This window comes from Lygodium microphyllum, chromosome 28, assembly GCF_053477565.2.
Source record: "Lygodium microphyllum isolate KBCC chromosome 28, Lygodium_microphyllum_v1.1.10, whole genome shotgun sequence".
Taxonomy (NCBI): Eukaryota; Viridiplantae; Streptophyta; class Polypodiopsida; order Schizaeales; family Lygodiaceae; genus Lygodium; species Lygodium microphyllum.
The window spans coordinates 27,946,832-27,960,351 of NC_141162.1; positions in this window are offsets into that span (position 1 = coordinate 27,946,832).

The following is a 13,520-nucleotide window of genomic DNA, read 5'->3' on the forward strand; positions in this document are numbered from 1 at the left end:
TAGAGCATAGGACGAGACAGATTGGTGGACTAAGTGCCAATCAATGATGATGACAATAGTGCAATAATGAAAGGCAATGGTCTAGCCAAAGATAACTGTAGGAGGACTTCAAGACAGTGTGGTCAACAAACGCTATAAAAGGAACAAAGAGGAAGTGATGAGGATTCCATCCTTGGTTTCAAATCGACACAAGCACATTGCCAATTCAACCCCATACATACAACTGCATACACACATAGTTAGCTTTATTGTAGCACTGTGATTGTAGTTATGGTCATTTAGCTTATGCCTTAGTGGTTAAACCTTTGAATGTATCAAGTTCGAGTCGTGTTTTCCTATTGTTGTCTCCATGAGAGACCATGATGCTTTATATGAAATGTACCAACAATTGATCTATTAAAATATACGAGCAATCCATTTTCTGTCATTATTGTCCATGATTGACTATTTAGATAGGTTCTTCTCGATATGGTATGATTTTTATCATTGTTATATTAGCATATCACAATGTTACGTCTGAGTATGTTAGGACTTTGTAGTCTCCTAGAGTTGGTATAGTCTGATTGCACCTAGCAACCACAACATGGACTTGGACCTAATTACATATAGTGACCACACTGATATTTCCCACCTATGTAGGCCTACATGTGCAAGTTCTCTTAGGATCCACCAAAGGACGTCTAGTCGGTGCTTCCATAGCAGTTGGAGCATGAGGAGTAGCATTGGGTACCATCTCCTAAGGGTACTTCATTGCTCATTGATGAAGAACTCCCAACAAAGAAGTTTACTCTGCAGCCCCACAAATAGCACTTGCACTCTATTTCTAGACCTTGAGGTGTACTTCCAAGTCTACCAATCGCTCCTATGATGCCTCTGAAGCTAATAGGGTGGTTATTTAAGTTAGTAAAACCAATTGTGGTTTTACCCATTCTGCATTATAGTATCCTAATCTATACATGGATGGTTGTCCATGCATCGGTTCCATTTTTTAAGTTGTACGGCTCATTAGTCAAAGACCTAGATGCTTTCCTTTGACAATTTAAGGCAGCATATAAGATCAATTCTCCCACCCAAGTAGATCCCACCTATAAAGTGGTCATATTCAACTCATCAATATGGAAAAAGTGGTGGCTTAGCTCACAATGAAAAGTAATTAGGAAACTTTTGATATGCCAAGGTAGCACTATGCTCGCTATTCCAACCAGACCAAACTGATGCCTAGAAGTGGGACAGACTTTGCAATCTCAAGTAAGGCAATGTTGCAGTCCAAAGTTGTACATAGCTCAATTTAAAGTTCTAAGAGGAAGAATGTCTCCAAACACACAACCTACTGGTGAAATGTTGCACTCACTATATGTGCAAGGATTTAACCAGGATATTTGTAAAGCTTTAACTTCAAAAGATATATCTTGTCATAATTTGGAATATTTTACATCTGTGTTGTTTTCATTGAAATATTTTAGGCTAAGGAAAAGTTAGAAATTGGCTAAATCTACTGACAGAAACTATCATTAAGAATCCAATGGCTTAGATTTAGATTCAGACCTTAAGGAAGAGAGTAGCAATGAGGAAGAGGACTTTGAGGATGAGCGGTGCCAAAAGCCCATAAAGTCAAAGAGGAAGAATAATGGCTACAAACCCTCAGAGGGCACTACAAAATTTGCAACCAAAGCCCTTTGGTATACCAAGTGCAAAAATTTGGGTCATCTAGCGAGAGTGATTGCAGTCTTGATAAAAAATGGTGCAGTATTTGCCATATGGCTAGTCGTAATACAAAGGTTTGCTAGTACAATGCCATGAGTCACATGGGGCGCATTGGGATATGGCAAGGCATGGAAGGAGATCAACAACCTACCAATGGGAAAGGTGTGGAAGGAGTGCATCCTACCAACTAGAATTCCCCTAATCCATCTATAATAGTGGCCTTGGTAGCTGACAATCAGCAAGATTAATCCCTCTCCCGACATGGGCTGTAGAGGATGGGAAAAGAATTGAGGAGATAGAGGAAGAAGTTACCACGGTAAGAGCAAAAGCTTGGTCTAAATTCAACACTTGCAAGGGTGGAAGGGACTATAGGAACATTAGCAACGATGTAGAATCTGCAGCAGCAGAACCGGAGGCAATACATGTGAGAGCAGAAGGGAACCAACCAACACTAGAAGTTGAGGCCCAATCTTCTTCATAGGTAGTTTCAACTAGTTTGGAAACATAGATCTCATGGGGACTAGTCTCTATTACTATCCCTTTGGGGGATTTGCTAAATTTGTTCCTAGCACTTGAGGACCACTTATTGCAAATGATTCAATCGGATTGGCCTATACTACAAGAAACAAAAGTTGTGGCCTAGACTACAACTGCACTAGAGGAGGAAGTTTGCAAGGTGCAATAGGAGCCAATCCCACTAGGACCATTGTTTAGCCCCACTATTCTGATGATTTTTGTTCTATTAAAAGGTTGAGTAATTGACAATGTTTTGCTCAACAATGGGTTATGAGTCAACATCATCACAATGGCCACTTGCTAGTATTTCAAGTCAATGAATTGGGAACCAGTTCCCCTTTTTGGTCCCCATGGCAAATCAACATAGAGTGCAACCGCTTGGGATTATTCGCATAGTCCTAATAATGAAAGTAGTAAGTGTTCCATTTGTGATTTATTTGGTAGTGTTGAATATAGAATATGCATGTAAGGATTACCACCTCTTGCTTAGATGGTGTTGGTTGTAGCAAGCCCAAGTTAGTCATAACTAGGATTGTGACTAGTTGATAATCTATTGAGGTCATATAATAAAATTAGAATCTTTTTAAATAGAAATTTTCCTCCATCAACAGCTTGCAAAACCAATAGAAGCTTAAACAATCAACATGGTGGATGGCTTGGATGATGATGAGGAAGTTGCTTTCCTAGTAGCCAATGCGTATTTGGAACCCTTTTGTCTTGTGGATGTAATGCAAATTAGTTACCAATATGTGGATTCTGACTCCCGACTTTACCCTACCCAAGAGTTGGTACCAATATAAAATCAGATCTCCCAAAGTACACAAGTCTTGATTTTGAGACTTTGAACTAGAAGTGGCTCAATTTGTGGCTATAGGCAAATTATTTGTAGCCAAAGTACTCAAACAAGAAAGAGAATTTGAAGCATAAATACAAAAGGTGACTAGGGTCATAGAGAATGCACTTTCCATGTTGTATCTTAGTCTAGCAAAAACTAACTCACTAAAGATTAGTGCTCACTTGTAGCCTAAGCTTTGAGAGTAGCTCATTGCCCTCCTAATAGAGTTTAAGTATGTATTCACATAGGATTATGTGGAAATGAAAGGATTGGATCCTAGGTTCTATAAGCATAGGATTCCACTCAAATCAAATGTTGTTCTAGTCCACATGCAGAGGTATCACATAAATCTGAATATGGCATTTTCTTCAAGACAAACGAAAAATTAAAGATCTATGTAGATTACAAGAAATTGAATGTTGCCACTATTCTAGACCCATTTTGCATTCTATACCTCGATAGAATTCTAGATGAGGTCACTCGACATGAAATGTATTCCTTTTTGGATGGCTTCAACAGATACAATCAGGTTTGGCTTGCTCCAAAAGATCAATCCAAGACTGCCTTCATTACAACCTCGGGGGGGGGGGGGGGGGGGGGGGGGGGTGTCACTCATGAATATATGTATATATAATGTGAGTTCAAAATAAGGGGTTTTTAAAACACCATTTTTATACATTTTTTACATACAGAAGGGTGTCATAAAGGGGCTACTTACATATTGAATAGAAAAGGGTTGTGTTTTATTCAAGAAAAATTCACAGATTAGGATATTTATAAATAGGCCTTGAACGTATGTTATATAGAGAATATATATATAGTGAACCCCCCGAGATTACATGGGGTGTATTTTTTTGTATGGTGATGTGGTTCAACTTGAAGAATGTTGTTTGGACCCTACTTAACCAACTTTATGCAAGTATTCCTAGATGACTTTAGTATCTTCAGCACAATACTCCTACACTTGCATCACCTTTGTCTCTACACTAAATGCAGAGAAGTCTCAATCTTAACCTCATGAAGTGTGTCTTTGCTATAAAAGGTGGTTGAGAGTGGATTTTTGAAGCTGATTGAAAGCGGAAAAATACATTAAGAGGCGTAAAAGAGCAAATTTTCATGGAAAATGAATTAGTTGCAGATCAAGGAGTTGGAGTTTTCCTACATGCATTGCGATGCCAGGAACCCAACTCAAGTCTCCATTTTTCAATCGAAGGTTTTTTGACCCCCTATTTAATCTCTGCAAGTTTGGCGTTATGAAGCAGCTACTAGATCCAAGAACCAAAAATTACATGACAGAGGCCAACTTGATAGATTTCGATGCCACAAAGTCAGGTGTCCAATTAGTTCATGATTCCAAGCTCATTTGGTCTTCCCTCGAGGTCAGAACTACTTTCGGGTAGTATGAACATGCAAAAACTAAACCAGTTAACTTCTAAGATTAATGATTAAGCTAAGGGCTTAGTCAAAAAAACATTATTTCAGCGTGGAGGAAGGGGGAGGGGGCATAACTTTTTGATGCCCCTTCGATTCATCAAATGTCACTTTCTGATTTGAGCAAGATCATCAGAGATGGAAGGCATATCCCTGATGTTAAGATTCAGCAATCACACTCACTAAACAGCCTCTTTGTATGGAGCTTCAGGGCCAAGGACATGCAGGGTAACCTATCCCATATGCACAGTGGTGCCTACTACAGTTTCCTACTTTCCTATAAAGCATTGTACTTGGTTCCTTTTCTAAATGCAATGATAGTACTCTTTTCTTTTCAGTGAAGTGTCAATGTCATTGTCCACATACACAAGATTTTGTTTATGAGTCCAAGTCTCAATCTTGGAACCTAATTCACTTGTGTAACAAACAATGTCTTTGTCTTCTCCATCATGAGTCCACACTTCTCCTTCCATCCACCATAACTCACTGCCATGTCCTAGATCCCGTATCTTTAACATGGTATCAGAGCACAGACGGGCATGGCACTACTCCTCCAACTCCAGTTCACTCTCATCTAGCTTAGTTTGAGCTCAGTCCAGCTCAGGCTAAGTCTAGGACCTCATCTCCTACTCTTTCTTCTCACTGCCCTGCTTGGCAGCCATAGCTACACAGCACATACCCTTCTTTGAACACTTATATCTCCTCATAGAGACCATATCTCTTCATGATTCCTTCTGGGGGAATCTTTCCCAACACAAGGTCCTCCTCCCTGGCACCTCATACCTAAGAATTATACACCCTGGAGTTTAGCATTGTCAATCTTCTCTGCTTCTGCTTTGGGTGTCCTCCATAGCTAACAGGACCCAGCTCACTTGGAGCTTCTTGATCTCCCTCCACAGGTAGAATTTCAACACGGTTTCTTCTGGAGAAATGTTCCTTGGCTCAGGGCACTTCCTCCTGTCACTTTAAACACCAACATTGGTGATCTACAGCCCTGGCATTGTAGAAATTCGATGTCGCTGCCCAAATCTACGCCGTGTTTGTTCGAGCCCTCTGCCTGTGCCGTGCTGTCCGCGATCTGGATGATTTCCATGGGGCTTGATAGCCCTTGACATAAGCTTCCTAGACATGTAAATTTTTTTGAAAATGATCAAGTACAAGTCCTGCAATCTGAAAAAAACCAGGCCCTTGTCCCAGAAACCCTAATTCCACCATAGCCAAAATCTCTCAAGCTTCTTTTTTTTCTCATTTTTCTCACTCCTGACACTAAACCAAGCTAAAGCCCACTCTAATCCATTAATCCAGCATCAAATCAAGGAGGGGAAGGACATGAGAAGATTGAAGAACAACCGAACAAGAAGAATCAAGCTCAACATCAACACTGACATAGTGTGTTTTCACACTGTCATTACCTGTGTCTCTTGACACATTGTAATCTGCTCTTTTACTGATAAAATCTCAGAATTCTGGTGTTGATTTGCTACTGATCTTGCAACCTCAACATGGGAAAACACTCTCCAAATGCTCAATTCAAAGGAGTCAGGTTTCACACTTGGCAAACCCGCATCAAGCTTATTTTGATGAAGAAGGGTCTTTGGGCCATCACAAATGGCAAAGAGAAGAAACCTCGAGATGCGGACCTTGCAGTTACTTGGCAGAAGAATGATGACAACGCACAAGCCATCATCAACTTGGAATTGGGCGACAGCTACATCCATCATGTGGATGCCTGTGACACGTCTCATGATACTTGGGATAAATTGGATACCCTATTTGGTGCATAGTCAAAGTCGTCTAAGTATGGTCTATTAATTGAATTTTTCCGACTTGATATGAAGCCTTATACATCCCTGCATCCCATTTGAACTACATGGAAAGCCTACTTACTTAACTTGCAGGGATAAAGCTAAAAATGGATGAAGATGTTTGTATTGGTGTCTTGTTAAAAAGTTTGCCTCCTGCCTATGATAATGTATCAACCACTCTGACCAATATGCCTGATCCTCAACTTGTTGATATTAAAGCCTCTCTGCTAGAGGAAGAAAAGAAACTATAGCACTTCAAAGGATGAACAAATGTTATATGTAAACAACAGATACAAAGGTAAAAAGGAACCGCTCTTCTGTGATTTCTGCAAAAGGACCGGACATACTGAGAAGTTTTGTCATGCTAGAAAGAGGTCCGAAAAGGCCTATCTTGTAGTTGTGAAAGAAGAAGAAACCATGGACCAAAAGATGAAGAAGAAGATGAAGATGAAGACCACCAGGATCGGAAGGACAAGACTCATCAGTCCTTCTACTCTCATTACTCTGATATACTGTTTTAAAAGCCTTGTATTTCCTTGCCCTAATGCTTCATGCCATAAGCTTTGTAAACTCCTCATGTAACTTGGCATTACAGTCCCTGTACACTTTGTGAGGCCCCTGTTATAGCCTCTGGATGTCCATCATGTTTTGGTGCCCACACTTAGCCTTTTCTGCGACAGCCTTTGGTGTCTACCATGCTTGTGTTGTGCCCACACTTTGCATGTGGTTTTCATTACAGCCTCTACACACTTTGTGCCTTTCTAGTTGTGATTTAGGAGGGGTGTTGAGATTTAGCAATCACACTCACTAAACAGCCTCTTTGTATGGAGCTTCAGGGCCAAGGACATGCAGGCTAACCTATCCCATATGCACAGTGGTGCCTACTGCAGTTTCCTACTTTCCTATAAAGCATTGTACTTGCTTCCTTTTCTAAATGCAATGAGAGTACTCTTTTCTTTTCAGTGAAGTGTCAATGTCATTGTTCACATACACAAGATTGTGTTTATGAGTCCAAGTCTCAATCTTGGAACCTAATTCACTTGTGTAATAAACAGTGTCTTTGTCTTCTCCATCATGAGTCCACACTTCTCCTTCCATCCACCATAACTCACTGCCATGTCCTAGATCCCGTATCTTTAACACCTGGTCTATGCGTTGAAGGTTTCAATCTGACTATATGCACACGTAATATGATGTAAGGAATGAAAATCTCTTATTTCATTACGGTAGGGGAGGAGGGAAGTTTGAGTGTTGAAATATAATATAAAATTTGATGCATTTGCTGAATTATTCATATAGGATGACGTTAAGTTAAATAAAGGGAAGTACATCACGATGTCAGAGGGGTTTTTGTCGAAAGGTCGAATCCACCGGAGATCAGAAGTAGAAGCAAGTAGATATAGGAGATGGAAGGGAAGATAGAGAATGCCCAAGTGGTAAACACAACAAAAACAAATCACAATGAATTGAATCAATATGTATTGAAAGAACCTAGAATCTTTGCACTACTTAGAAGCAATCTCCAGGCATTAGTTCTCTTGGAGCTCCTTTGTAGACCAAAAATGTGGATCAGAAAAATCAGCTCTTTCTCTGCTACCTAGAACCCAAATTTGATGGTTCCGAAAGGGGGGGTAAAACCACAGGACGCCTGATCACGGATCTCCCAGATCACTCCTTCTTCTTCTTTCAGTTCAATCTACAATTTTCAGCCTGTTTATAGCGATCGCGACGCGCGCAATTTTGTCAATCTATCTTTTTTATGAAAAATCTCCTAATTGGCTGAAAAAGCAACTAGCTTTTTGCATGCCATCCTAATCTAGAAGCTTTTTCTAACTTTTTCAAATTTTTACAATAAATAATATAAAAAATAGACTAAAATTATCCAAAAATCTAGTATTTTTGGATAATTCATGCAACTCACACTAGTACTAATGGCTCAAATCACATTGACTCTCTAGATCAATAGAGAAGTCGGATGATGCTGCATTCCATACTTTTTCACACTGTGTCCTCATAACATCACGACATCCACCCCCTTTGAACCTATATATCCTCCAGTATGTGCCAAAATCCTAGTTGTCATCGGATTCTGAATCCTCCTCATCCTCTCCAACCATATCCTTTGCTTCTTCATCTTCCATATCTTCTTGGCTAGCCCCTATATCATGGCCATTATTTTCTTCCAATTCTGACAACTCATAGGCAGTAGATTCCTGCCTTTTGAATAATTTGATTCTTTTCCCAGCTATCGAAAGTTTTATGGTGGCTGTCCCATCCAGCTCATTTAATGCATAAGTAGCATTATCAAATACATGTCTTATCACATACGGTCCAAACCATGTTTTGGAAACTTTACGCATGGCACTATGCTGGTTATCTAAATTGCTATGATAAACCAATACCCAATCCCCATCTTGTATGGTTCTTGTCTCAGTCTATGTCTTTTGTCAAACCGTTTCTTGTTCTGTATCCTTGCTGCCCTTAACTTTTTAGTTGCTGCCTCTATGTCTTCTGACTTTCTTTCCAACTGTCTAATGCGTAAGGCCAACAACTCCTCTCGATTCAACTCCTCCTCCCAAGGTAACACACTCCATGTGACTGTCATCTCTTCTATCGGCATGATATGTTTTTGACCATACATCAATTTTGCAGGCATATATCCTGTAACAGCACTATGAGTTGTTTTGTCGGCCCACAAAGCATAAGGGAGCAATCATGGCCACTCTTTTACCTTCTCTCCACATGCTTTTGCCAATGTCTTCACAATAGGTGGATGATCTCTTTCACTTTTTCCATTTCCTTCAGGGTTATAGGCTGAAGTTAAAGCAAGCTTTATCCCCAACCGTGCAAAGAAATCATGAGCTTCATCTGCATCCAACTCACCCCTATCTGCTGTAATTTTCCCACACAGCCATATCGACAAAAAATCTCTTCTAAGAGAAAAGTACATACGGCATTTGTAATCTTAGTACGTAGAGCTCTCCCTTCCACTTGATTAGTCAATTCTTCACGAGCAAGCACAAGATACCTCATTTGCCAAAGACCTGTAGGCATTGTGACCAAGTCCACCACCCACTTAAAATGAAGAGACAATGGATATGTGGGTTGCAATCCATGATATTTTTGCTTCAAGTTATAATGAGTTGAGGGGGATTCGTGGATGTGCATATCATTCCTTTGAAAGAAGGTAGCCATTGTATGTGACAAAAAGTGAGGTGCATGCCTTTTGAGCTAAGGGATGGACTGTTTGAGAAGCTAAAAATTTTATGTAAGACTGGCTTGATATTTCCTGTACAACACACAGAGTGGTGTTTGCTGGTAGTTATCAGGAAAAATAAGAATAATCAAATCTGAATTTGCATAGATTTTAGGAAGCTTAATAAATAGATGGTCAAAGATTACTATCCCTTTCTATTTATTGACTAGATTTTGGATCAATTAGTGGATAGAGATATCTATTAACACAATATTACTGAGTTTGGGAATCTCCCAATTCCCATTTTTTGAATACTAAAAAGGTGGCACCCGGATAACATGCCCATAAGTCTCTCAAAACCATATGATGTGACCTATCATTGGAAAGCACTTGAAAAATGGAATCTACTGAGCTATAGAGCACTCAATTTAGAGTTATAGTGTTTAAGTTATGACAAATCCAAAGATTTGACCACGTGTCCCAAACTTATGGGCAATTCCCATATTCCCCAATATGGTGTTTATTCATTTATGTGCTGCTTTGTTTGATATGACTAAATGGCTATTGCATAGGAAGAGAAGTTGAAAACGATATTTATCATTGTATTTGGTATATCATGTTATGGGATTTGGGTTATGCAATGCGCCACGTTCTTGGCAACATACAGCTAATAAGCCTTTTGATGATATTTTCCTAGAGGGGTTGAAAATCTTTATTGATGATCTGGGGCAGCCATCACAAGCGAGAGACAACTAATTATTTTAAGAAAATATTTTGAGCATTACAAGCAGTTTTGTGTTGCTCATGATCTAGGAAAGTGTGTCTTTAGGGTGCCCTATGGATTTCTATTAGGCCATATGGTTAGCTTGGCTACTATTGCAACCAATCCTAAAAAGATAAAGGTTATTATCACTATGAGTCTACCACATACTCCTTAAGAAGTGAATAGCTTTTTGTTAATCAATGGGATGCTATCAAATATTTATCAATGCACTGGTAGAGAGGACATTGCCATTGCAAATCTATTGTCCTTTAACTATCTGTTTGTTTGGACTAACCCATGTTAAGTATCCTTTGAGGATGTAAAGCAGGAGCTAGCAAAGCACCAGTCCTAAAAGCACCCAAAAGGGTTAAGTTCTTCTATATATTTTCTGAAGTTCATAATGCATAGCATCAGCTCTACTATTTAGCCCAAATTTGGGAGGAAAAGAAGGATCATCCAATTGCATTTGTTAGCCATAAAGTTTGAATATCTGAGATTAATTATACCTACTTGGAGAAGCTATGCCTTGGGGTGGTATTTAAGACAAATAAATTCAAGCATTACATCCTCCCAAAAAAGGTGGCATTTTATACAAAGGCGGAGGGGTTGAGGCTATTGATAAATAAGTTAGAGCTATCTAGCTATCAAGCACCTTGCAGACATCATTGAATGTCTTGTGGACTTCGGGGAGTCAAAGGAAGTCTTGGTTGAAGGTAGTGACCTTGAGGGTCTATTGAAAATTAATACGGCCTCCATCCCATTCTATTATGCTACCATAATGCACTATCTATCTACAAAAGAGGCTAGAGCTACCTTATCAAAGCTTGAGGGCCTATTCAAAATTAATACAGCCTCCATCCCATTCTATTATGCTACCATAACGCACTATCTATCTACAAAAGAGGCTAGAGCTACCTTATCAAAGCTTGAAAAGAGGAAAATTAGGCAGCAACCCTTGAAATTTTCCTTGACTGCAAGAACACTATACCAAGAAGGTGTCGATGATGTTTATCATCAATGTATCCTACTTGATGAGGTCCTTTTTATCTTGGAGGAGTGCCATGACTCTACTTATGGAGGGCTTTTTGTTGGATAGTTGATTGCACAAAAAGCTTTGAGAGCCAGATATTGGTGGCCATCCATTATCTAGGATGTTTTTTCGTATATCAAGAGATGTGATACATGTTAGAGACATGTCAGTAGGGAGAACAAGAAGTAGCCACTGACTCTTATCATGGCTATATTACCATTCGAGAAGTGGGGCTTTGATTTCATTGGACCTATACATCCTTCATCGACTAAGTGGAAGCATTATATCATTGTGGTGATTGACTACTTTACAAAGTGGTTTGAAGCTTGAGCTACAATGAATGACAATACCAAGGAGACATCTAGTTTTATCATGAAACAAATTGTATGTTGTTTGATCCATCAAAAGAGTAAGTGTCTGATTGTGGGACACACTTTTCTGAACAAGATCATAGAAGCCTTGATGGAAGCTCTAAAAATTAAACACAATACAACTACCCCATATAATCCCCAAGTGAATGGACAAGTAGAGGGTACCAACAAACAACTTGTGGGGATTTTATCCAAGATAGTATCCGAGGGTAAGCGCGATAAGGATAAGAAACTTCATATGCCTGTCTGGGCTTTAACACAACATTCAAGGGAGAAATATGCCACACCCCATTCAAGTTGGTATATGAGGAGTATGTCTTACCCTTGGAAATCAAGTTACCCACTGTGAGGTTTTCTCTAAACCATTCATTGGGTGAGGTAGAATGTAATGTAGGAAAATTTTCCATGTATTTAGGATACCATTACAGCCATAAAATGGGCTGACATATGTAAATATACCCTATAATTAGAGGATTAGGGTTAGCTAGGGTTGGCTAGGGTTATCTATAAAAGGGGAGGCCAACCAAATGTAGGATTATCTTTTGATCATTTGGAGAATTCATGTTTTGGTAACTTTCTTGAACTTCTTTCCTAGTTTTAGCTATGGCTACCGACCATGATTAATGTAGATTAGTTCTTTCCCTTTAAATTTGTCTTGTTGGTTTCTTGTTGATCATCCATGGTTGGCCATGGATTTAGGCCAATTTAGGCTAAGCTAGGTTAGTTTCATTACAATGGTATCAGAGCAGGCTTTAATTCCATCATTTTCATGATTATGATCTGGATGGGGAGGTCATTTTCATGGAATATCTGGTTACAGGCATCATTTCTATGTAACTGGAGTTGAAGACACAATTACATGGTTTGGTTTCTTCTAGATAGTAACTATATAGGTTGTACTACTTCAAACTATGGTTATTTTAGTGCTTCTTGACAGAGATATGGGGGCAAGTTGAAGGTACATAACTACTTTGACAGGTCGTCATCAAATTTTACTCCATTTTGAAGGCATATGGACCAAAAGAGGGTCAGACATGGCTGGAGGACACTTAAACCATGGTTACTTTTGAGAAGGAAAGATTTGCTTCTAGACTCAGTCTTTCTCTCTCCTCCTCTCAAGATTTTCTCCAAGAATCCATGGCTTCTACTGCTTCTATTTTCTCTCAATGGTTTCTACTCCCTAATGAGACACCAAAGCTTGATTCTTCATGTATTAAGCTTCCTAAAGAGTAGACATATGCCTTGATTAAGGAAACTTTTGTTTTGAGGTACATGAGGCTGTGCTTGTGTTGTTTACACTGATTTTATCTTCTCCGCCTCCATGAAAATCTGCAGTCAATATAAGCTTTGGCTAGGCATGAAATGAGCATAGATCCAACGTTTGTCAAGAGTACTATCACAATAGTTAGTAATTCCATTAGAGTAGCAACCTCTCTTTCATTCATGATTCTGTTGAATAAGACCAATGGTCTTGTTTGAATGAGGTACACATAGATCTAGGCTCCAAGGAGACCATAGAGTAGAAAAGAAGTATAGGATTCAATATGAGGCTGAATGCAACCACAACAGTTAGTACCAGAGTGTAGTTAACACAGAAATAGCTCCCATTCTTTCTGTTTTGTGGTGTCGGTTCATGAAGGAGGGCAAACAACTTCTTGCCGTTCATTTTCCTCTTCTTAGGACTCACCATGGCCTCTGCAGATGTGGAATTCTGTTGCTTCATTAGTGGCTTGGTTGGGCTACTAATGATCATGGCCTATGTGATGTGTTTCGTCAACTCAGTCTGGATGACCAAAGAGTAACATTGAAGCAAAGTATTGATCACTGAATTCATTCATTAGGTCAAGTATGGAACAATCTACAGATTAG